Genomic DNA, 24,287 nt, shown 5'->3' on the forward strand with positions numbered 1-24,287 from the left:
TATGTACAGAGAGACTTTTATTGAAGTCAACAGTTCCAAAGTACCTTGAAGTCAGCAGTTCCAAAGTACCTGAACTATACCCTCTATTCCCAACTGAGAGACTGAGTTCTGTTTTAACCATTTTATGCAAATAAAAACCCAAAAAAGCAATTCAAGTGTGGTCTCTGCAGTTACTGGGCCATCAGCCCTGGGAACCCCTAGACAAGAACAACGAGTTACGAGCTGGAGGAGGTAATCAGTAAGCCCAGAAAATTTAAGCGGCTCCTTCGGGGGTCAGTGCTACATATATATTTATTTGTCATAAATGTATGTATAGACCATTAGTCAACACCTCTATGCCATTTCCATCATTACGTATTTATATTGATTATATGATATATTAATTAATGTTTCCTTTGTAGAATTTATATGACGTTTTCATCTGTGGTATTCTCAAGGCCCTGACTAAGCGGTTTCATCCACTAAATGCATAGGCCACTCTTTGTATAAACCTCTTGGGAACCAGCACATGCCTGATTTCAAAATTTGAATCACTAAAGACTGTAATGTATTTTAAACTGTTGTCTTTTAGTTTAATGAAAATTTGTTTACTTTTGTATAAACATCCGTTTTTTTGTTTTTTTCATACTCCTCCGAGACACAATCAGAGTCCCATTCTGTTCTAAAAGATTTTTTTAAAAATATATTTATACATTTTCTTGGGATGGTGCCTCTGTAGGAGTATTAGTGTTCCACGCTCACCCCACCCCTACACATAACTTTCCTCATAATAATCTTCCTTGTAACCCTAATACCACCACCCCTATAACAGCAGTTATCCTCCCTGTAAGCATTAAACCAACTTTCCTTGTAATCCCAACAATAATGCTTCTTGTAACCTTCACATGAACTCTCCTTGTAGCCTTTACACTAAACTTCCCTTTAACCATCCCTGTAACCCCAACTTGAACCCTCCATGTAACTTTCATATTAATTCAGCCTGTAATCCGCATATTTACCCTCATGCTAAACCCAATATAGTTATATGTTTCTGTAGTTTAAGAAATAAAATCCAAATGTACTGAAATCTTCAAAAGACTGTTTAGTATTTAGTCAATTATATGTAGCATCCTCTAGTTCGCTACTAGATTAGTGAAGGCAAATGTATATTTGACTCATGGTTAGCTTGTGAGTCTGAAATTGGGTCAGGGTTTACTGTAGGTCAGGCTGGATGACTTACAAAGTCAGGCTTGGAAGTTTGGAGAAACTTCTAGAAGTTAGTGAACAGAGGCCAGGAGGGCTAATCTGCATTCTGGAGGGAACTTGACCAATCTCCAGGCAGAATTCCTGGCAGAATGGCTGAGTAAGCCTTTAAATATGGGGGAGCCATGCCAGTGGGGGGGGGGTGGGTGGAAGGTCTGGGGGGGGCCTCTGCCTCCAGGCTGGGCTCAGGCTGATCCAAGAGACTGGGTGTTTCTAGCAAGGAGAGCAGGCTAGGATCTTTTCTCTGTACATAGGAAGGAAATAGCCCTCATCAGTTGTTCTCCGAGTCAAGTTGGGCATGACATAATCCCTATAGCCTATCCAAGTTGTTTCCCGCAATAAAATAACAAAGAAAGAATTGGGGAAAAACACTGCGTTGAGGCCAAAAACTGAGGGTCAGCAGCTAACACCCAAACAAAATTTTGTAAAAATAAGAGAAAATTGGTGTAGCGCTAGTGAAAAACTCTAAAGCTGTATATTAAAGGGGTGATAATGAAACCAATACTAAAAAACACACATGTGACAAAATGTGCAAAAATAAAAAATATAAAACAAAAATAAATGCAATTAATAATTCGCTAAATATGTGTATACAATATATAAATGCGCACAGATCTTTGATGGGTATCAGCAGCTGAAATATAAATCCCAGCAAACAGTCCACGTATGTTAGGTAGTGAAAAGTGTCAGTGTTGGTCTTCCCAGCAATGGAATCAAGCGACCACACAATTCAATTCAACCTGGAACAACGACTTGTCTGGAGTGAATTAAAGAGAATTAAATACTCTTACTGGAGGAATTGGACACATCTGTCATATGACAGTGGGTCAAAATGCGCTTGAAATCCTAGGTGGTATCAATCAGGAGTTATGCGTTGTTGGCAGGTCCCCGTTAGTCACCGCACTGTCTCCGGATTTCACGGTTCACTGGGACTCCTGATATGAGTGGCTGGATCATACGTCTCCAGGATCAACAAGGTCCAACTATTCACATTGGGGTGCCATCCAAAATATGGTAGATCATATAAAAAAAAAGGGGTTCAAAAAGAAGAAGGGCTCCAAATGGTGCAGGTCAGACGGTAACCAATAGGTTTTTTAAAAAAGTCATAAAAACCATGACATAAAAGCAATAAGTGATCACAAATTAAAATCGATAATATTCAATATGCCCCTGTTGAAGACCTTTTGCTGTCGAAACGCGTCGGGCTCGCATTTTGTACCCCACATTTCTTTTCTTATGTTCGATTTTAATTTGTGATCACTTATTGCTTTTCTGTCATGGTTTTATGACATTTTTAATAAACCTATTGGTTACCGTCTGACCTGCACCATTTGGAACCCTTCTTCTTTTTGAACCCCTTTTTTTATATGATCTACCATATTTTGGATGGCACCCCAATGTGAATAGTTGGACCTTGTTGATCCTGGAGACGTATGATCCAGCCACTCATATCAGGAGTCCCAGTGAACCGTGAAATCCGGAGACAGTGCGGTGACTAACGGGGACCTGCCAACAACGCATAACTCCTGATTGATACCACCTAGGATTTCAAGCGCATTTGACCCACTGTCATATGACAGATGTGTCCAATTCCTCCGGTAAGAGTATTTAATTCTCTTTAATTCACTCCAGACAAGTCGTGTTCCAGGTTGAATTGAATTGTGTGGTCGCTTGATTCCATTGCTGGGAAGACCAACATTGACACTTTCCACTACCTAACATACGTGGACTGTTTGCTGGGATTTATATTTCAGCTGCTGATACCCATCAAAGATCTGTGCGCATTTATATATTGTATACACATATTTAGAGAATTATTAATTGCATTTATTTTTGTTTTATATTTTTTATTTTTGCACATTTTGTCACATGTGTGTTTTTTAGTATTGGTTTCATTATCACCCCTTTAATATACAGCTTTAGAGTTTTTCACTAATCAATTCACTAGCGCTACACCAATTTTCTCTTATTTTCAATAAAATAACAAAGACAAGCCCATGGACTGATTTCTTGTGTCTGGATGCAAATTTTTAAATGCGTATTGCCTGGCCATGCAGGAGTAGGGAAGCCAGTTATCAGCAGCCCTTGCGGCGGTAGTGCTACATATATATATATATATATATATATATATATATATATATATATATATATATATATATATATATACCTTCTGTACTCAGTGGCTATGCTAGGCAGTAGGCACTAAAGGAGGTCTCTTTACCCCTTAGCACCAGGCTGTACCTTTTAAAAAAACACAGAGTTTTAAATTTTCAGTGTATGTAAAACTATTCATTTCTTTATAGGCTGTGTCAACCCCTAGCTTCATATGTTTCTTGGATACCTCTACTCAGAGCCCTCCCTGCCTTTTATTATTTACTCCTTCTCTTTTTTTTTTTTTAAGGGGGGGGGGGTAATTTTATTGTACACAAATAACAAGTACAAAAGAACACGTTCTGCATCCACTAATTTAGACTGAGACGCCTTACGGGCCTGCCAAATAATCCGCTAAAAAGGAGCTACAGATGGTGGCCCTAAAGGCATCCCAAACCACAGGAATGGAGGCACTATGTCCATTAATGACCCAATAGGAGTTCATATCACCAAGTCCTTGATCTGTGACAGCCGAATCTGCTAGCCACAGAGCACTCCACTGGCCAGAATGTTAAGTTTTTTCTGCCCATTGGAATGACTGCTCATACACTAAATGTGTCTAGTGCATGTTGAGACTTGTTTACACACGTTTAGGTGTATCAGAATTTTTTAATGGCAAAATGCTCCTCTCCTGAATGCAAACTTGATCATCAGTGGTAATGGGCAGTAGCCCATCATTGCTCTCTGACCCATGTTAGTAAACTTCCAAAAAAATTTAACAGCACTGACTGATATAGAACAAGCTGAAGGCAGCATCATCTACCGTTTTAAAAATAAACTTTCACACCTTGCAGGATTTTTCCAGTGTTCTCACTGACCCTTGAACTAGAATTCATGGGCTGCAATCCAGGAGGAGGCTTGTACAGTACAGAAGATCGCCAAGACCTGGCACAGCACCGATGTGACTGGGTTCACAAGAGACATGGTTGGACTTTTCCCAGTTTCAGCTACCCTTAACAATGCCGAAGGATCAAAGGTTCATGCAAACCTAAACTAGTGCCCATACTTACAAAAAATCAGTCTTTCAGACACGCTCAGCTACATCCTATTAATTTGCCCTAAATGTTAATGTGATGATAAAACAAGAATATTCATATCAGAAATTATCATGCACGGATGTGAAAACAATAAATGTATATCTGATGGTTTACTGCAGTATTTATTCTGCTTCATTTTCTCTGTGCTTAGGATACAAAAATGCTAACTGATTCTTTTTTTTTGTTTGTTTTTTCTCCCACTGTGATCAGTCCTACATGAGCAATACATTTAGTGAGATGGATGAGGTTGCAGATAAAAATTGAGGTTATAATTCTCCCTAAATACCCTTATTTTGTCACAATTCTTTGCAAAAAAATGAAATAAAAAAAAAGTTCACTTTTTTTATTTATTTTTTTACATACTGTCACTAGTGCAGTATAGCAGGGACACTGACTGATGACTGTATGTATAAAAAATTAATAAAAAGTTAATAATTTTTTTCATTTTGTTTAAAAAAAAAATCTGTTTTATTAATTGTTTTTTCTTTTTTTATGGTTTTATTTTTGCAGAGTGTGACCAGTGCAAAACAGTATATTATCTCATGGTCTGATATGACAGAAAGAGGACCAGTCAAAAGATTAAAGTTCCCAGAAGAGTTGGAAGAATTTTGTAAAAAACTTGACATGCCTATACCTGATGTACCAGGCTGGTCAGACACACAGAGAGAAGAGCTAAGTCTAGAACATCAACAATGGCATCTTGTTCCAAAGAAGAAAACAGCAACAAAAAGAAAATAGAGAAAGATGAAGAAAAAAAGCAAGCTAGACAAAATGGGGGGGGATAGGAAGAGTAGTAAGTTCAAGAGGGGATGCGAGGAAGGTAAGTGAGAAGTAGAAAAGGGATGGGAACCCAAGAGCAGAGCCAGTGACTAGACAGCCGCCTATAAGAAGAATAGGAATCTGATCCAGTTGGCATACAAAGACAGAGCCCAGTCTCAAGGGGGAAGAGCCAATAGGCAGGTAGAAACAGGATGAAAGAACCTGCAATCAATCTGGAGGCTGGAGGAGGGCCAAAAGACCCCAACAAAAAGGCAAGGGGTTTAGGGAGGGACAGTGGGGGGTGGAGGGGTGGGGGAGGTTTAAGGGAAAGGAGGGAAGAGGAGTGGAAGGGATTCTCACAGTAAGCATAAAGGGAATCTTCCATGGATCCTCTTTAATTTTATTTCCCATTTTCAGTGCCATATGGCTCCCCCAGATTCCAAACAATGTATAAAAGATGGAAGTCCCAAAGGTCAAGAAGGAGGAGGAAAAGGGCAGATAAAGATATAATATGACAACGATACATTTTTTAACGTATGATGTTTGGGGTCTGAATACACCCAGGAAGAGACACAAAATAATAAAAGAAGTTAAACAACATTCTGCAGGGATAGCATTCCTCCAGGAAACGCATATTACCCAAAATAAAATTATATTCAAAAGAACATCCACCCTGGTACTATGGGGACTTCCTAACAAGAAAAGCAAAGGGAGTAGCGATAGGATTTGCCAGAAATATACAGTTGATGCAAAAGTAGAGAATGGTGGACCCAGAGGGTAGGTTTTTTATTTGTTTTTAAAAGGGAAATAATTTACCATAGATTGCACACATTAGCAAATATGTATTGTCCCAATAAAAATCCAAGAAGATACTTAGAAGAAACTATGGGTAAATGAATGGATTTTAAAGAAAGTAATGTGATTCTGACAGCTGATTTTAATTTTTGTTTAAATACGAATATGGATAGTACGTCCCATGCACGAAGGATAAAAAATCAACAATCAAACAGGATTAAAAAGATATTATATTAAAGTCAAAGGATAGATATGTGGAGGGTTCAGCAGCCAAAAACACTAGATTACACATATTATTCCCCCGTCCATGGGACATACTCCAGAATCAACTTTCTATTGGTCAAGCATAGAATATTAGATTTAGTAGAAAAAAAACAAACATCGAGATAACAGCAATATCAGATCATGCCCCAGTATCAATGAAAATTAGGATACCAGGAACTTTAAAACATATGAACATATGGAGAATAAATGAGGAGTTACTGCAAGATGAAGAAGTGGAAGAGAAGATAAAAAAGAATTGGAACAATATTTTTAATTAAATTAATCTGATGAGGTATCGAAGGCCGTTGTTTGGGAGGCCCATAAGGCATATACAAGGGGCGTTTTGATAGCTATTGGGGCAGAAAAAAAGAAGGAAAGAACTAAGAAAGGGGAATTACTAATAAAAGAAATGTATGACCTTGAACAAAAACATAAACAATAAGTAGATACTGTGGTCCAACATGCTTTAGTGATAAAAAATAGGTATGTTAAAACAGCTAATGGAACAAGAAGAGTATTACAAGTTTTAACAGAATAGCAAAGGAGGATAAAACAGTACCAATGGGGGAATAAAACAGGGAAATACCTAGCGAGAATGCTGAGAAAGAAAAAATGCATACATTTCACAGAGAAAATAAAAGACAAAGGGGGAGATGGTATTCTTAACTCCTAAAATAGTCAAAGTATTCCAAAAATATTATAGCACACTATATGCTGTAAACCAAAAGGGGTCACAGGAAATGGAAACAATTAGAGGAGAGAGGATAAGGGACTATTTAAAAGAGGCTAGACTACCTAAAATCTCAAAAGAGAAACTAAAGGTGCTAGAGAAATCTATAACAGAAGAGGAGATTAATATAGCATTAAAAGATGGTGGTATTCATCACTACCACAACCAATATGATCTGGAGAAAATGTATTACCACTAGAACAGATGTATACTTCTAAAATCAATCTCGAATATATAAAATATTGGGGATGGTGGCTGGAACGGAAAAACCGCCATACATCGAAAAATGGGAAAAGGAATTGGGATTGTGTGTGAATGAGTTTCAAATAAGGAAAATAATAAAAATGGTACATAGCTCCGCAGTAGATATAAATATTATAGAAATGAACTACAAATGCCTATCTAGATGGTATATAACCCTAGATAAAGCACTTAAGCAGATAAAGCACATAAGTACCAAACAGGAAAATCACCAAACTGTTGGCGAGGTTGGGATGTTCTAGGAAATATGCCGCATAATTTGGTGGGACTGTCCAAAAATAAAAAAAATATTGAAAAGAAGTGTTATCATTGATTAAGGAGATTATGAATATAGAATTCTCTGAAGATCCATGGATTTGTATATTTCATAGTATAGAGACCCCAATACATCAGTATAATAATACCTTGTTACCACATTTAACTACTTGGCACTACTTGGCACCCACCCTATAGCTGAAAGACGACTACAGTGCAGGCCTTAATTGCCGGGAGGGCGTCCATGGACATCCTCCCATGCATGAGCTGCCTGCTTGTCCCTGCGGGTCCTGGCCCCTTACCATGTGATCAGCTGTCAGCCAATGACAGCTGATCACGTGATGTAAACAGAAGATTGGTAACAGGTTTTTTTTCCCTCACTCTAACGTGAGGGAAAGAAAAAGCCGATCAACGGGTTCTGTCAGAGGAAAATTGGTCCCTCACACACCCACAGCTGTGGCTGCCTCATCAGTGCTACCTATCTGTAGCCACCATTACCACCTACCAGTGCCCACAGTGCCTCATCATCAGTGCTGCCTATCAGTGTCACATACCAGAGCCCATCAGTGCCACCTATCAGTGCCACCTATCAGTGCCCTTCAGTGCCGCCCATCAGAGCCAACCATCAGTGCCCATCAGTGCCACCTATCCGTGCCATGTCATTAGTGCTTATTAGTCCTTATCAGTGTCTATCACTGCAGCCTATCAGTGCAGCCTCATCAGCGCATATTAATGAAGGAGAAAAATTATTTATTATATTTGTTTTCAAAATTGTATAACGAACTATGAAACAGTTTTTTTTAACATTTTTGGTCTTTTTTCGTTTTTTTAGCAAAAAATAAAAACCCAGCAGTGATTAAATACCACCAAAAGAAAGCTCTACTTGTGTGAAAAAAATGATAAAAATTTCATTTGGGTACAGTGTTGAATGACCACGCAATTGTCATTCACAGTGTGACAGCACTGAAAGCTGAAAATTGGTCTGGGTAGGAAGGGGGTTTAAGGGCCCAGTAGTCAAGTGGTTAATTCAAAGAATATTCTTGGCAGGGGGGCTATTTGTGGGCGTCTTGAGATTTTGCTTAATTATATACATTTATACCTCACGAGGTTGGCCTTGCCACTGTCCAATATTTTCTCACGAAGAATGGAGAGATGAACTCCCTCCAATCCAAGTTCATTTTAAATAGTATAGAGTTTTGCTTACAGCATAACTATTTTACTTTTTTAGGTCAATTTTACCTTCAGTGTAAAGGGACAGCCATGGGAGCCAATTTTGCTGCATCATACGCCAACCTTGCCATGAGTTATTGGGAGGAGGGGCATGTCTGGGCCAACAATTCCTATCTAGAGCACATCGTCTTTTAAGGACGGTACATTGATGATGTTTTGCTCATTTGGAGTGGTGGCCCGGACCTGTTCTCCTCCTTTGTCACTAACTGTAACACTAATACCCTGGGATTTTCCTTCACACATGTGTTAGATCCCAAGGAGTTGGTGTTTTTGGATTTGGTCCTGTCCCATGACCAGCATAACATCATTACCTGTAATCACACCAAACCCACTAGTGGTAACTACTACTTACACAATGATAGTTATCACCACCCTACCTGGAAAAACAACATCCCCAATGGGCAGTTTCATAGATTAAGGAGAGCCTGCACAAGAGTTGAAGATTACAATTTACAAGGTGAACATATACTAAAAAGTTCATAGAAAAGGGTTACCCCAATGATCTATGTCCAAGATGCTTTCTTTTCCCAACAAGTCACCAAAAAACAAAAATAAAGACAATCACGCCAAGGACATGGGAAACACTGTTACCCCCTGTACACACGGTCGGAGATTTCCACAACCAAATCCGTCGGATTTTGCCCGTCGGATCTTGTCCGAAACTGTTGCATACACATGGTCGGACAAGGTTGGCGAAAAATCCTATCTTTCAGAACATGATGACGTAATTTCGTTACGATGGGACTACATTCAGGCTAGTAGCCAATAGGTTTGATGTAGGAATTTGATCTGAGCATGCGTGGCACTTGGTCCAATCAAAATTCTCTACACATGATCGGAGTATGTCCGATCGGCCCAGTTGGTCGGGAAATATTTCCAACATGTTGAAAAATTGGGTCCGACGGATATTCCGACGGAATCAGTCCGATGCATATCACACACAGTCGGATTATCCGACGACACGGTCCGATAGGACACATTCCGACAGATTCTCCGACCGTGTGTACAAGGGCTAAGATTTGTTTCTACATTCAATATCAAATATAGGACCATTTCAAAAATGATTCACAAACACTATAATATTTTAAAATTGGATCAACGTTTGGCCCCCTGTTTACCTCCCAAACCACAAATTACATTTAGAAAATCACGTACTATAAAAAAACATCCTCGTCCCTAGTAATTAAGAAAAGCCCCACAGTAGACCCCTTTCTGACATCAGGACATTTTTTGACAATAGAACAGGAATTTTTCAATGCTGGAAAAGAGGCTGTCTCACATGTCAATTTATTACTCATGGGTGCTCTAAGATTGTCACAAATAAAGGTATCTCTTTCTCAATTAAGCATTTTATTACTTGCTCTACAGAATTTGTTGTCTATGTTCTGCGGTGTCCATGCAATTTACTATACTTCGGTAAATTTAAAAAAAAGGGTTCTGACAAGCATATCATCCCATGCCATTTCCTCCAAACACATAATAAAGTCTTTCATTACTTGGAAGTTTTGCAATTGAGAGTATCAGAAAGGGCACCCTAACTGAGAACGAAAAGGTTTTCCCTTGCAAGAGAGAAACCTTCTGGATCTATCTGTTGGGTTCTCTTACGCTGGGGGACGTCAATGAGGAACTGGAAATTCACAGCATCATGGGATGCCCCTCATGCCCCTATTCAGTAAACTATATTATACCCTAACTATATTCACTATAGATTAATATAGCAAATATTTGACGAGACATACGCATGGGTAGAACGAGTCTTTGATTATTTTTTCCAATTTTATATGGGTTCACCTTCTTTTATACAGGCACACTTTCCAGTATGTTGCCCCTTTTTCCCTTCATCCCCCCATTGCAGACATCAACAGATTCCGATACGTAATAGTTTGGTCTATTTAAAGAACCAATTCCCTATACTATTAGTCAGTGTTCATTTTTCTTTTATATTTGTATCTGTATTTACGTTTTTAATTGCCATGCATGTGGTCCAGTTTTGTATGCGCGGGTGTGTTACTATCACTATTGTGGTACTGCCTGTGTGCATGTGCACACGCATGGCCTCGTAACATATAGATTTTTTTTCCATAATTTTTTTCCATTATATTTTTCGTTATCATCACTATTATTGATTATCCTTTATTTTTCATATTTGGTTATTTGTTTGTTTTTTTAATACATTTTTTACATATTATCTTAATCAAGTTTTTACTTTCCTTTCTAAGCACAAACAGCGGCTGTAAGGGTATGTTATGTAATAATTTGCAGCCTTTGTCAAGTTATGCTATGGGGTAGTGAGTATGAGGGGTTGACACACTAGGTAGGTTTTCTCCTCCCTTCACCTTCCACTCCTTAGCCTCAATACCCATAAATTCATTTGTTGCCATTGCCTCCGTAGCTTTGACAAAGCGCAGGCACGCAAAACTTGTCAGCTACAGCAACCCTTCAGCTTGCGGTCCACCCTTACTGACCAGATTCTTGTTCCCGGAGGAGCGCTGACATCACACGAAAGTCTTTGCGCTCGGTCAGTTCCATCTGCTACCTCAGTCTCTCTTGGCTTGGCTCCATCATAGTGACGGACGCACACACACCACCAGAGCTTGACGCTGTGCCTGGGGATTGAAGCAAGCTCCGACCACCACTGTGGCCGACGGGAGCCCCCTTCGCTTTTCTTCTATCTGCACATCCATCGACCGTGTGTCAGCAGGAGGAGGCTTTCCATCACCCCACTCCTTCAGAAGGAGCAAACTTCCTGAGAACAGTTAACTCCTCTCTTTCAAGATCATATGGTGGTACCGTTTTTAAATTTTTCTGATCAATTGTACAGTTACAATTTTTCTTCTACTGCAGTTTACACCAACATCTACAGCCCTGTGGATATCACTGGGCTATATTTTAAATGCAATAAATTGTTTTTTAATCAAATCCAAGGTGTATATAATTTGATATATCTACACGTATATTGATATATTCTTGACTTTTTCCCATAGAGCACTGCCTTTTTTTTCTTTATATCTTGCTTCCCTTTTTTCCAGTGGTTGGCAGCTGCACTGGGTGTCAACTCGATCTAAATAACCCCCCCCACTCACTTTCAGGTTGACCGCTTCAGCAACTTGTTGTTTGTAAGTGGTTAATGAATGCAGCTAAAAGCTTAATTCCACAACACTGGCAGGAACAAGAACACGCCTCAGTTATAGAATGCATGAGAAAAATTTAATATAGACATAAAATGGAAAATCTGAGAGGTAGATATTGTGAGGAGGGTGAAAAAGTGGGGGAAGTTTGGAAAAGTTGGACTGAATTTAATAGAACAAGGAAATACATTGAAATGATGGCAAATGAGAAAACAAGGTTGACAGAATAAAAGAAAGATCTCTAATATAATAGATAATAGAAGGAAATAGAGAGAAAAGAGGGAGGGTAATGGGGGGGGGGGGAGAGGGTAAGAGGGAGGGATTTGTATATTAACCACTTAAGGACCAGCCTCCGCAGTTGTACTGTGGCAGGTTGGCTCTCCTGGGCGAATTGCCATCATTTGTACATCGGCCGCTTTAAGCCCTTGTACACACGATCGGAGATTCCGACAACCAAATCCGTCGGATTTTGTCCGACAGATTTTGTCCGAAACTGTTGCATACACACGGCCGGACAAAGTTGTTGGAAAATCCGACGTGATGACGTTATTTCGTTACGACGGGACTACGTTCACGCTAGTAGCCAATAGCTTTGGTCTAGGAATTTGATCTGAGCATGCGCGGCACTTTGTCCGATCGGAATTCTCTACACATGATCGGAGTATGTCCGATCGGAGCATTTTGTCGGAAAATTTTTCCAACAACTTGGAAAACTTGGTCCGTCGGATACTCCGATGGAAACAGTCTGATGTAGACCACACACAGTCGGAATATCCGACAAAACGGTCCGATCGGACACATTCCGTCGGAATCTCCGACTGTGTGTACAAGGGCTTAGACCTCTGTAAACAGTCAAAACCCCAGTTCTGTCAGGGGAGGAGAGGAATTAGTGATTAGCTGTTCCTAGTGATTAGGAACAGCGATCTGTCTCCTCCTCCAGTCAGTACACTCCCCCCCCACAGTTAGAAACACCTCCCTAGGGAACACTTAACCCCTCGATCGCCCCCTAGTGTTAACCACTTTCCTGCCAGTGACATTTATACAGTAATCAGTGGCTATTTTTATTATCTCTGATTGCTGTTTAAATGTCAATGGTCTCAAAGAAATTTCAAAAGTGTCCAATCAGTCCGTCGCAATGTCGCAGTCAGACTAAAAATCGCTGATTACCGACATTACTAGTTAAAAAAAATAATAATAAAAATGCCATAAATCAATTCCCTATTTTGTATAAGCTATAAATTTTGCGCAAAGCAATCAATATATGCTTATTGCGGTTTTTTTTTTACCAAAAATATGTAGAAGAATACATATCGGCCTAAGCTGATGAAGAAATGTGTTTTTTTTTTTACATTTTTTTGCAATATTTATTATAGTAAAAAGTAAAAAATAAATTTCAAATTGTTTATAGCGCAAAAAAAATGCAGAGGTGATCAAATATCACCAAAGGAAATCTGTAGTTGTGGACAATTTGTGTAATTTTTTTCTCCTGTTTTTAATGTATGAATGTACTGGTTTAGCCTAAAATGTTTCTATGTCATTGCAGAGATACTATACACGTATGCTCCGGATGAGTGACAATAAGTCGCAAAATGCGTAGAGCCAACAGATATCGTGTTCTAATATGTATCCTACCAACTATAGTGCACCTACCCTTTTCTTGTACAATTTTTGTGGACTGTATCATGATTATTCTATATAATATGTTACCCTTGGCATGGATTGTTTTTAACTATGTATCAATTTTGCACAGTAAATCTGTTATTTATATTTTTGTTTATTGTTTCATCTCTCCCAATGTTTGGCGATTATAATACTAATATTTTCTATCATGCAGATCCGTATGTGTATATACATGATTTTTCATTAAAATAGAGTTACTTATGTACTAATTATTAAATATAATACAATGTATTACATCATACACTAGAGATATGTTAATTACTGCTGATTTTGTCCCTCACACACTTCATACAAAGTCCCACCCCTTCTGCTACTTTTTCTAATAAGAGGATATAAATTTTGTTTGGATACAGCATCGCACGACCGCACAATTGTCAGTTAAAGCGACACAGTTATGTATCACAAAAAATATGTTTTTTCTTTAAGTTTTGATTTTTTTTTCCATACTGTGACTAGAGCAGAAAAGTATTACCATAGTGACACTGTACTACTCTGGGAAGGTGATCAAGATTTTTTTTGCACACTATGATTGCTTATATTATAACAATGAATTAATTAATATGTTATAGACAGTAGTTTTACTCATTCAATGTTTACTATTGTGATTAGCTGTGATTGGTCACAGGTAATCACATGATACAGATAGGCTATGATTAGCCCTGTCTGTACCATATGATCACTGTGAACAAATTCACAGAGATCAACACAATAGTACACAATAAATTACATGAATGGAGCCCATCCATTGTGTACAAATGTCATGTGATCTGCTATAATTGGTCACAGCAATCATATAATAACAGCAAGATCTGTCACCCGCTTTGTCAGGTTGGGCATGCGCAAGGTGTGTTCGGCTGAGGACAGCATATGACTTCCACCCAGAACCAGTCAAATGATGGCCAGGTGGGAACTGTTTGAGCAAGCTGAACACGTGTATTGCACCTGGAGGATGATCAAGCAGAGTATGCCCCACCACCTTGGTCACCACTTCCAATGACCATACAACCATTACACTGACATATGTATATTTGAAGTGGACTGACAACAAAAAGCCACTATAACAGTCTTCCTTGGGCAGAATAATAAATAGCAATAGAAGTGCTCAAATATCTACTTTTCCTGGGGGAATGCTGCTTTAAGCTCCCACTGGCCCTGCTGGCCATATGTAGAATGGCTTCAGCACTAGGTCACATTATTTAATTTTCTACTGAAGATGGTGGAAAAGCCTACTTAAACTCTGGTACTTTCCTTCAGCAGAGATCAAGTGAACAGATGCCAAGTGTTTGGTTATATTAGCATCTTTGAAGGGAGCCTGAAGCAGTATTTTCCCCAGCCTTTAAGTTTTTCAATTATTCTTGGTTCATCCTTTCCAGCAAAACTGTTAATAAAGTTTTACCCTACAACTTGTTCATGAGTTCACATCATAATTCAGATTAGCAAGGCTCAGTGGCCGGTGCACCATTGATTTGTGAGAATGAAGTTATGCTTTAAACATTGAATGCAGTGCGTAGTAGAAAAACACATCAATCAAAAGATTACCAGTGTAAACCAGTAGTATATTAATTATGAATTTACTGCTTAGTTTATCAGTCTAAAGACACATGATTGCAATTACCTTTATTGATTGCATATAATCTTTGGACTATTTAAAGGTGCAATCAAAGTAAGTGCAATTATGAAATCCGGTACTGGCATTGTTCCTTGGGCCTGGCAAACACCAGCTTCATATGACTTGCTGTCTCTCACATTAATTGGGTTAATCACATGGGGCATTCTAGTGACTAATCTAATGGCAAGACAGTCTTTAAATGCCCTTTGTATTCTTGTCAAATGTTAGTAAAGTCCCTGTTCGGTACTTTGGTAATAATTCATTATTGTATAATCATTTTGAACTTTAAAAAACAGTAAATAAATCCTAAATAAGAAAAGCTGTTTCCTTGTGTCTGCATTTGGAAGTATTTTTTGTAAAGATGATAATGTTCTACGGGTGCATCTCAAAAAATTAGAATATCAACAAAAAGTTATTTTTTTTCAGTAATTCAATTTAAAAAGTCAAACTCATATATTATATAGATTCATTACACACAGAGTGATATATTTCAAGCATTTTTAATTTTGATGATTATGGCTTACAGCTAGTGAAAACCCAAAATTCAATATCTCTAAAAATGTGACTATTACATAACACCAATAGAAAAAAAGGATTTTTAATACAAAAATGTTGGCTTACTGAAAAGTATGACCATGTACAGTATAGTATGAACTTGGTCTAGGCTCTTTAGGTCAGGCGAGTTTGCTGGTCAATCAAGCACAGTTATACCATGATCATGAAACCAGATATTGGTACTTTTGGCAGTGTTGGCAGGTGCCAAGTCCTGCTGGAAAATGAAATCAGCATCTCCATAAAGGTGGTCAGCAGAGGGATGCATGAAGTGATCAAGAATTTCTTGGTAGAGGGCTGTGCTGACTTTGGACTTGATAAAACACAGTGGACCAACACTAGCCTGGCACCCTGTTGCAGCCATGTAAATAAGCATGGGATACTGATGTCCCTGGGTTGGATAGGGATGACTGAGATGACGTCTGGGAGGCCTCTTTTACCAAACTAGTGTCAGCCACGGACCATCTAATCCATTATACATTCCTACACAGAATCAAATTCATTCTGGTTAGTGTTGCTATTCAGTGCATGCCATTTCCCTTCATAATTTATGTGAATGCCCAGCTATTTAGTTAAATTGGAAAGAGGCCCTGGTTTGCATCATCTCAGTCACTACTATACCATAATCTCCTCCATTAATGTTTGTCTTCTGAGATTGGTAGACTCTATAGCTACTACAAATGCCATTCATACCCTCCTTACCCTTTTATTATTCTATGCAAGGAACCTGATTATCCTGTCTTGGAAAAGACTTCAGCACCATCGTTAGCTGCCTGAAACTTAGTGTTGAAGGCTATTTAACATGCCCTCACTCTGGATTAAGGAACACAGGGACACAGCAGACAGCAGTACTGTTAATTTGAGGGAGGGAAGTGTTAGATATATTCATCCTTGATGAGAGTCTGGTATGGTCTTAAGTTGGATCCTAAGCAAAGAAAAAAACAAAAAAAGGCCTGGGGTCTCCCCCAAAATCCATACCAGACCCTTTAGGCCTAGTATAAAACTTTTTTTGGAGGTTCCCTCAAATATCCATGCCAGACCCTTATTGGAGCATGTAGTGTGACTGGCCAGGAAAAGGGGAGAGTGTCTGTCTCTGTTGTACATAAATATTTAAAGGATATGTGTATTTGTATAGATTCACTTTAAGCCTTAAATTGCAGGACAAGCGGCCTACCTGCCCTTCCCCCAAGCTGTAGAATTTCCTTCTTCCTCTGCAGGCTGCATTAACAGTCCCCATGTGCCCATGAGGAGTAAAAGGGTATAATAACAGTCCTCAAAATAAGTAGGAGGAGGAGTAAAATTAGCATGCATTAGCAGCTACTATGAGAAACAAGGAGGATGTGCCCTTTGCTGCCCACTTGCCTCATTGTGATACTGCTCCCATCAAGAGTCAAGTGTTGGATGATTGGCACCCAAAAGGCTTGCATTTTAATTACCACTGATATGTTACGGGCAGAGGATGCTGACTACAATGGTGCCATCAGCAACAGGTGCATTAATAAAGCCAATCATTTTTATTTGTGTTTTTTATTTGTTTTATTTAAGTGCTCATGTGCTGCCCTGATACTGACCAATCTATACTTAAAATATACCCAAGGTTATATTTTAAACTTTGAGAATAATTGGGCATATGGGCATGGGAGGGGTCCAAGTAATGTAGCATTGTAGTTTTGAAGTGTGCGATGTGGTGCTGCAAAAACAGCTCACAGACAATATTTTGAAACTGTTTTGTTGCTAGCCAATTTATAAGAAGTTGAGGGCTTTAGCATTATATTTTTTTTTGGGAAGGGGGGGGGGGGTGGAATTCTTTATTTTCATTTTTAGACAGAACATTTCTGAGCATCATTTATCTAAATTGTGTGACCAATTCTGGCCATGTGCGCTGGTTAGGGATGAGCTTCGAGTCAACTTCGACTCGAACATTGCCTGTTCGCCTGTTCAGCGAACAGTGAACAATTTGGGCTGTTCACGGCAAATTCGAAAAGCCGGAACACCCTGTACAAGTCTATGGGAGAAATCTAAAGTGCTAATTTTAAAGGCTAATATGCAAGTTACTGTCCTAAAAAGTGTTTGGGGACCCGGGTCCTGCACCAGGGGACATGGATCAATGCAAAAAAAAGTTTTAAAAACGGCCGTTTTTTCAGGAGCAGTGATTTTAATAATGATTAAAGTGAAACAATAAAAGTGTAATATTCCTTTAAATTTCGTATCTGGGGGTGTCTATAGTATGCCTGTGAAGGGGCGCATGTTTCCCGTGCTTAGAACTGTCCCTGCACAAAGTGTAATTTCGCAAGGAAAAAAAGTCTTTTAAAATCACTTTCCATTGTCGGCTCCCGTAATACAGAGAACACTCAATCAGTGTTCTCTGTATTAGCCGACAGTTCATTCACTGATAAAAAATAAAAAAATGTTTTTTTAAAAGCATGGGGGTTCCCCTAAATTCAATTACCAGGCCCTTCAGGTCTGGTATGGATAGTAAGGGGAACCCCGCATCAAATTTAAAAAAATATTTGACGTGGGGGTCCCCCTAAAAATCCATACCAGACCCTTTATCCGAGCACGCAACCTGGCAGGCCGCAGGAAAAGAGGGGGGACAAGAGAGCACCCCCCCTCCTGAACCGTACCAGGCCACATGCCCTCAACATTGGGAGGATGCTTTCGGGGTCTGTGACCCCTCAAAGCACCATGTCCCCATGTTGATGGGGACAAGGGCCTCATCCTCACAACCCTGGCTGATGGTTGTGGGGGTCTGCAGGCGGGGGGCTTATCAGAATCTGGAAGCCCCCTTTAGTATTAAATTATTATACCCTGCTTTAGGGTTAAATGCCAAAACTATATTGAGCATAATGGGTACCTCTGCAACTAATTATATATATAATTGCTATACCTTTTTGTTTCTTTTTCCCTGTAATGTGCGATGTATGTTTTTTGTTTTCATACTGTTTTTGTCAGTTCATTATATAATTTTTGTTTCCTTTTCTTTCTCTTTTTTACTATGTATAATACATCTTTCCTCGATATAACACCTTTTATTTTGGGTTAAATGTATTGTATTCAATGGTGCGTGGCTGCAGAAGACGATAGGAGCATGTTGCGCAATGGCGGTCCTGGGTACTGTGCGGCCAGGGAGCGTCACAGGTACCTGTTGACGCACACTGGATCTCCTGCATAGGCCGATGTATTTTCCATCACACCGGCCCCTGAGATCCCGCCCCGCCAGTGTCTTTTCATTCCGCCTATTCCCTGCGTCTGGCACCTTTGCGCAGGCGCTGTGGGAGGTGGGCGGTGCGGATGCGACACATGTCGGAGCATCCGGCCGGCCCACCCGACGTCACCACGGGTCGTTCACCTATTGGACGAAGGGGGGAGGGGCATCCACATTTATGGAGACGCCATACAAGCGTCTCCTTGAGATGTATTTGCAGTGATCTTCCTGTGTTTGCTTACCTCCCCTCATGTCTTCAGACTAAGAAGCCAGCCACTTCCATCTGGTGTTTTTTATAACCTCTCTAAGCATGGCTCCACCCCAGGCCCTATCAGGGAGCCCTATATTAACCTGTGCACTGCAGGCCATCAGGGCTGATCAACCATTGTGTATTCCTTTGTGTGTTAGCTTCCTGTTTCCTGCCGTGTGCTCTGCTACTGTTTTCCGTTACCGACTTTGGCGTGTCTTGAATATCCTTGTTTGCCTGTGATCCTGACCTTTTGGCGTGTACCCGACTATTCTTGTCTGCTTGTGGCCCCGACCTTGGCTCTGTCCCTCACCATCCCTATCCTCCTGTTGCCTACTGTGGGTGTGAGCTGGGGGACACTGGGGGTCGCGACCTGGAGCCAGTTGCAGCCAAGTCCATCCTCACCACTTGAGGCTCTGGTGAACACCTGCTGGCTCTTAGACTCCGTGCCCCAGGGAATCTTATGCTCTAACCTCAGTGGGATCTGTCCCCCATCTGCAGCAGTCAGCCGTAGGGTCCACAACCTTGCGGTGCACTCCTGATCCTTCGGTGTGCACCTGTCGTGCACCTCGCCTCAAGGTGACCTGACAGTATTTCATTTACACCTTCCCTCTGGACGGTGGTAGACGTGCGCTCTGCTTTCTGGCTATAATATAGGTAATGCCTCTGTGCAGACCAGTTATTCTGATCTCTACTACTATTTTTACTTATTAACTCTGCCTTCCTTATTTTTATCGTTAACTCTCTATATATATACTTATACTTTCCAGACTCTCAGCCTTATTTGCCTCCTGCTTATTTGATACACCTATGGGCAGTTCTTTTCCATACTCATCTTGTGGATTGAGACGTGACACCCATATATGTAAATTGCATGATACGTAATTGAGTACATCGAATCATTCTAATAATTAAATCTACTTTAATGGATTACTAGATGTCGGTGAGCCCTTTTATCATATCATTATACTGCATAGACATACGTATCATGCAATTTATTACATTTTGGAATCTCCTCCACATACTGGTATATCTTATCACTATATATCATGTTTTTCTAGTTATTGACCTTCACATCTACGTATGTTCTGTGCGACTTAGATGCTATACAACCTGGTCTTTTTAACGATCTGAGTCTCAAATCACCGAACTCTCTGTGCGATCCAGAAGCCACATCACCCGCTTTGTACCACCGTGTCTTAGAGGGTAATTTCTGTTTTGGTAATTTCAATTCAAGTCAATTTAATTTAACCCTACTTTTAATCATTATAATTATTATATTGTGTATGCCCCCGCAGTGCCCTTATAGGACTGTCCGTGTTGTTGCACGCTTACGTCGCCCTGTGACACGCACCTTATTGTATGTTGTTTATGTATTACGCATTAGTAATGATGTTTTAAGTAACAGATGTACTATGTATGACTATATTAGAACCTTTTTTGTTGATGGAGTTTCTTTCTTTTAAGAACCCTATTGCGCCCCAGAAGAAGCATTCGTTGGGACGCGAAACATGTCGGGCATGAACACGGGACCCCATATCAGCACACCATCGCTGTGAACGTATATCTACACTCTAACTCTGAATGGTTCTTTGTTGCCCAATTTATTATATCAAATAATCCATATGAGTGTTAGTATGATATATTTTGTGCTGATCAAGGTCTCGGTGAATGAATACACCATCCATCTCTGACTTTTAATCATTGTTTGTGTTTGTATTATTTTTTGTGATAATAATAAATTATTTTAATATAAAACATTTGCACTGTATTGGTGCCTATAAAGTCCATAAGTCCCTCCCGTTTTTTGTTTTTTGCATATATTCATTGCGGATGATGCCACTTTTATACTTAGTAAATATGTTTGGGATAGCCACTGGTACCACTAAGTGATTGAGATATCCCTCATTTCTATCGCCTCTCATTTCTGAGCATCATTTATCTAAACTGTGTGACCAATTCTGGCCATGTGCGCTGGTTAGGGATGAGCTTCGAGTTCGAGTCGAACTCATGTTCGACTCGAACATTGCCTGTTCGCCTGTTCAGCGAACAGTAAACAATTTGGGCTGTTCGTGGCAAATTCGAAAAGCCGAAACACCCTGTACAAGTCTATGGGAGAAATCTAAAGTGCTAATTTTAAAGGCTAATATGCAAGTTACTGTCCTAAAAAGTGTTTGGGGACCCGGGTCCTGCCCCAGGGGACATGGATCATTGCAAAAAAAAAGTTTTAAAAACGGACGTTTTTTTCAGGAGCAGTGATTTTAATAATGATTAAAGTGAAACAATAAAAGTGTAATATTCCTTTAAATTTCATACCTGGGGGTGTCTATAGTATGCCTGTGAAGGGGCGCATGTTTCCCGTGCTTAGAACTGTCCCTGCACAAAGTGTAATTTCGCAAGAAAAAAAAGTATTTTAAAATCACTTTCTATTGTCGGCTCCCATAATACAGAGAACACTCAATGAGTGTTCTCTGTATTAGCCGACAATTCATTCACTGATAAAAAATATATATATTTTTTTTAAAGCGTGGGGGTTCCCCTAAATTCAATTACCAGGCCTCATCCCCACAACCCTGGCCGGTGGTTGTGGGGGTCTGCGGGCGGGGGGCTTATCAGAATCTGGAAGCCCCCTTTAACAAGGGGACCCCCAGATCCCGGCCCCCCCCTGTTTAAAATGGTAAGGGGGTACAAAAGTACCCCTACCATTTCACAAAGAAAGTGTAAAAAATGGTTAAATAAGACAAACACACTTTTGAAAAATTCCTTTATTAAAAATAAAAAAAAGATTCCAGTGGTGCTAATCCACCCTTGCTATCCAGCGATGGATGATCATCTCTCCGGGGTCCAGCGATGGCTGATCTGATCCAGCGACGGGGGATCTCGCAGTCCAGCGATGTCCATACATGCATCCGTCTTCTGTCTCCACTGCGGAGACACTGCGGGGATCCCAGCGCTGACGTTTCTTATATTAGGAGGGCGGGGCCACCCGTTACCTGACCCCGCCCCCCTGACGCTGGCGAGGGAAGCCATGGGGTTCCCCAGTGACGTATGGGTGACCCCGCCTCTGATGTAACGCAGGGTTCAGTGTGCAGGGACAGTTTTAAGCACGGGAAACATGCGCCCCTTCACAGGCATACTATAGACACCCCCCAGGTACGAAATTTAAAGGAATATTACACTTTTATTGTTTCACTTTAATCATTATTAAAATCACTGCTCCTGAAAAAAATGCCATTTTTAAAACTTTTTTTTGCATTGATCCATGTCCCCTGGGACAGGACCCAGTTCCCCAAACACTTTTTAGGACAGTAACTTGCATATTAGCCTTTAAAATTAGCACTTTAGATTGTGAACGTTCGAGTCCCATAGACTTTAATAGGGTTCTAAAGTTCACACGAAGTTTAGGTCTGTTCGCAGGTTCTGGTGCGAACCGAACAGGGGGGTGTTAGGCTCATCCTTAGCGCTGGTCCATGGTGCTTGAGTTGGCTGGGGAATCCTAGCCCACCTCTCTGTTTGGGCTGTGCCATGAGAGCATGATTCAGTCTGTGGGATTTTTGTATTCATAAAAAGTTACTGAGCTTTCCACATACCTATTTAAGAAATGCCTTAAGAAATACCTTAAGGATCCTCACAAGAAAGTTTTGTAAAAGACAAAATAGTCTACGGGGGTATTCATCTTAAAAAAAACTAATCATTTCTATTAAACTATGTATTTACTATGTAACTATGTAAATATTTCAAACCACAGGAAAGAGTCAGAGCTCTACATGATGTTGGGTCAATTTGAAAGGAAAGTGAGGCTTGGTATTGCTAAATAGGGATGGCCGAACGGTTCGCCCGGCGGTCGTTTCGCGGCGAATTTCGGCTGTTCGCCATCCGCCCGAACGGCGGACTATTGCCGCCGTTCACCCGGCGGACTTCCTTGTTTACTGTGTAAAAGAACTTTGACCTATGATGACACATCCATCATGGGGTACAGGACAGCCAATTGAGACATTACAGCACATGGACACTTGGACATTCCCCCTAACTTATAAATAGACCCGATCCGGCGGCCATTTTACATTCTTTCTTCTGTCACTATAGGGAGAGGTTGCTGTGTGGAGCAGGGAGAGATTGCAGTGACCCAAATCACTAGCTATTTGGTCCACAAAAGTTCTTTTCAGGACTGGTATAGGTGTTAGGTGTAGTTCAGGATATAGGTTTGAGGCAGTGCTGTGCTAGTGATTGTTGCAGCAGCCTGAGTGTCTTTTGTCAGTGTAGAGAAAGGGACAGGACGATGTGTGCTGCAGGGACAGTCAGTTTAATCATAAGCTGTTACTATTAGGTCCACAAAAGTGCTATTCAAGTTATTGTTCGAGCAGCCTCTGTTTTGTCAGTTTAAATAGGGACAGGCAGGAAGCTGTGTGTGAGGCAGTGAGGGACAGTGAGTTTAATCAGTAGCTGTTACTATTAGGTCCACAAAGGTTCTTTTCAGGACTGGTATGGTAATAGGCTTGTACACGTATAATATTCTTTCTTCCAAATATAGAAAGAATATTATACTTGACTGCTGCCCTTCTGCTGCAGTAGTCCTTTAGGAGTATAGGGACTGAGGTACAGTCTGCTAATCATTCACAACCTACTTGTTCCACAAAGGTCCTTATAAGGACTGGTAAGGTCTAGGGTGCTACAGTACATAGGGTTGAGTGAGGTACAGTCTGCTATTCCTTAAGGACTGGTATAGGTCCACAACACATAGGGTTGAGGTGCACTACTGCTGAGTCTGACTGCTGCCCTATACTGCAGCAGTCCTTTATCAGTATAGGGACTGAGGTACAGTCTGCTAATCATTCACAACCTACTAGTTCCACAAAGGTCCTTATAAGGACTGGTAAGGTCTAGGGTGCTACAGTACATAGGGTTGAGTGAGGTACAGTCTGCTATTCCTTAAGGACTGGTATAGGTCCACAACACATAGGGTTGAGGTGCACTACTGCTGAGTCTGACTGCTGCCCTATACTGCAGCAGTCCTTTATGAGTATAGGGACTGAGGTACAGTCTGCTAATCATTCACAACCTACTTGTTCCACAAAGGTCCTTATAAGGACTGTTAAGGTCTAGGGTGCTACAATATATACGGTTGAGTGAGGTACAGTCTGC

The 24,287-nt window shown here is 40.3% G+C and overlaps 1 long non-coding RNA gene across 1 annotated transcript in view; it reads left to right on the forward strand.

Moving 5' to 3' along the window:
- Window positions 1–15,409, forward strand: part of LOC143988307 (uncharacterized) — a 33,820-nt gene extending 18,411 nt beyond the window's left edge. The window contains exons 3-4 of the long non-coding RNA XR_013276822.1: window positions 4,941–5,040; window positions 14,361–15,409. This is a non-coding gene — a long non-coding RNA (uncharacterized LOC143988307). The remainder of the gene's footprint in view (window positions 1–4,940; window positions 5,041–14,360) is intronic.
- Window positions 15,410–24,287: the final 8,878 nt, after the last annotated feature.

Source organism: Lithobates pipiens, unplaced genomic scaffold, assembly GCF_037356315.1.
Source record: "Lithobates pipiens isolate NorthernLeopardFrog02 unplaced genomic scaffold, aLitPip1_a1.2 Scaffold_1, whole genome shotgun sequence".
In the NCBI taxonomy this organism is placed as follows: domain Eukaryota; kingdom Metazoa; phylum Chordata; class Amphibia; order Anura; family Ranidae; genus Lithobates; species Lithobates pipiens.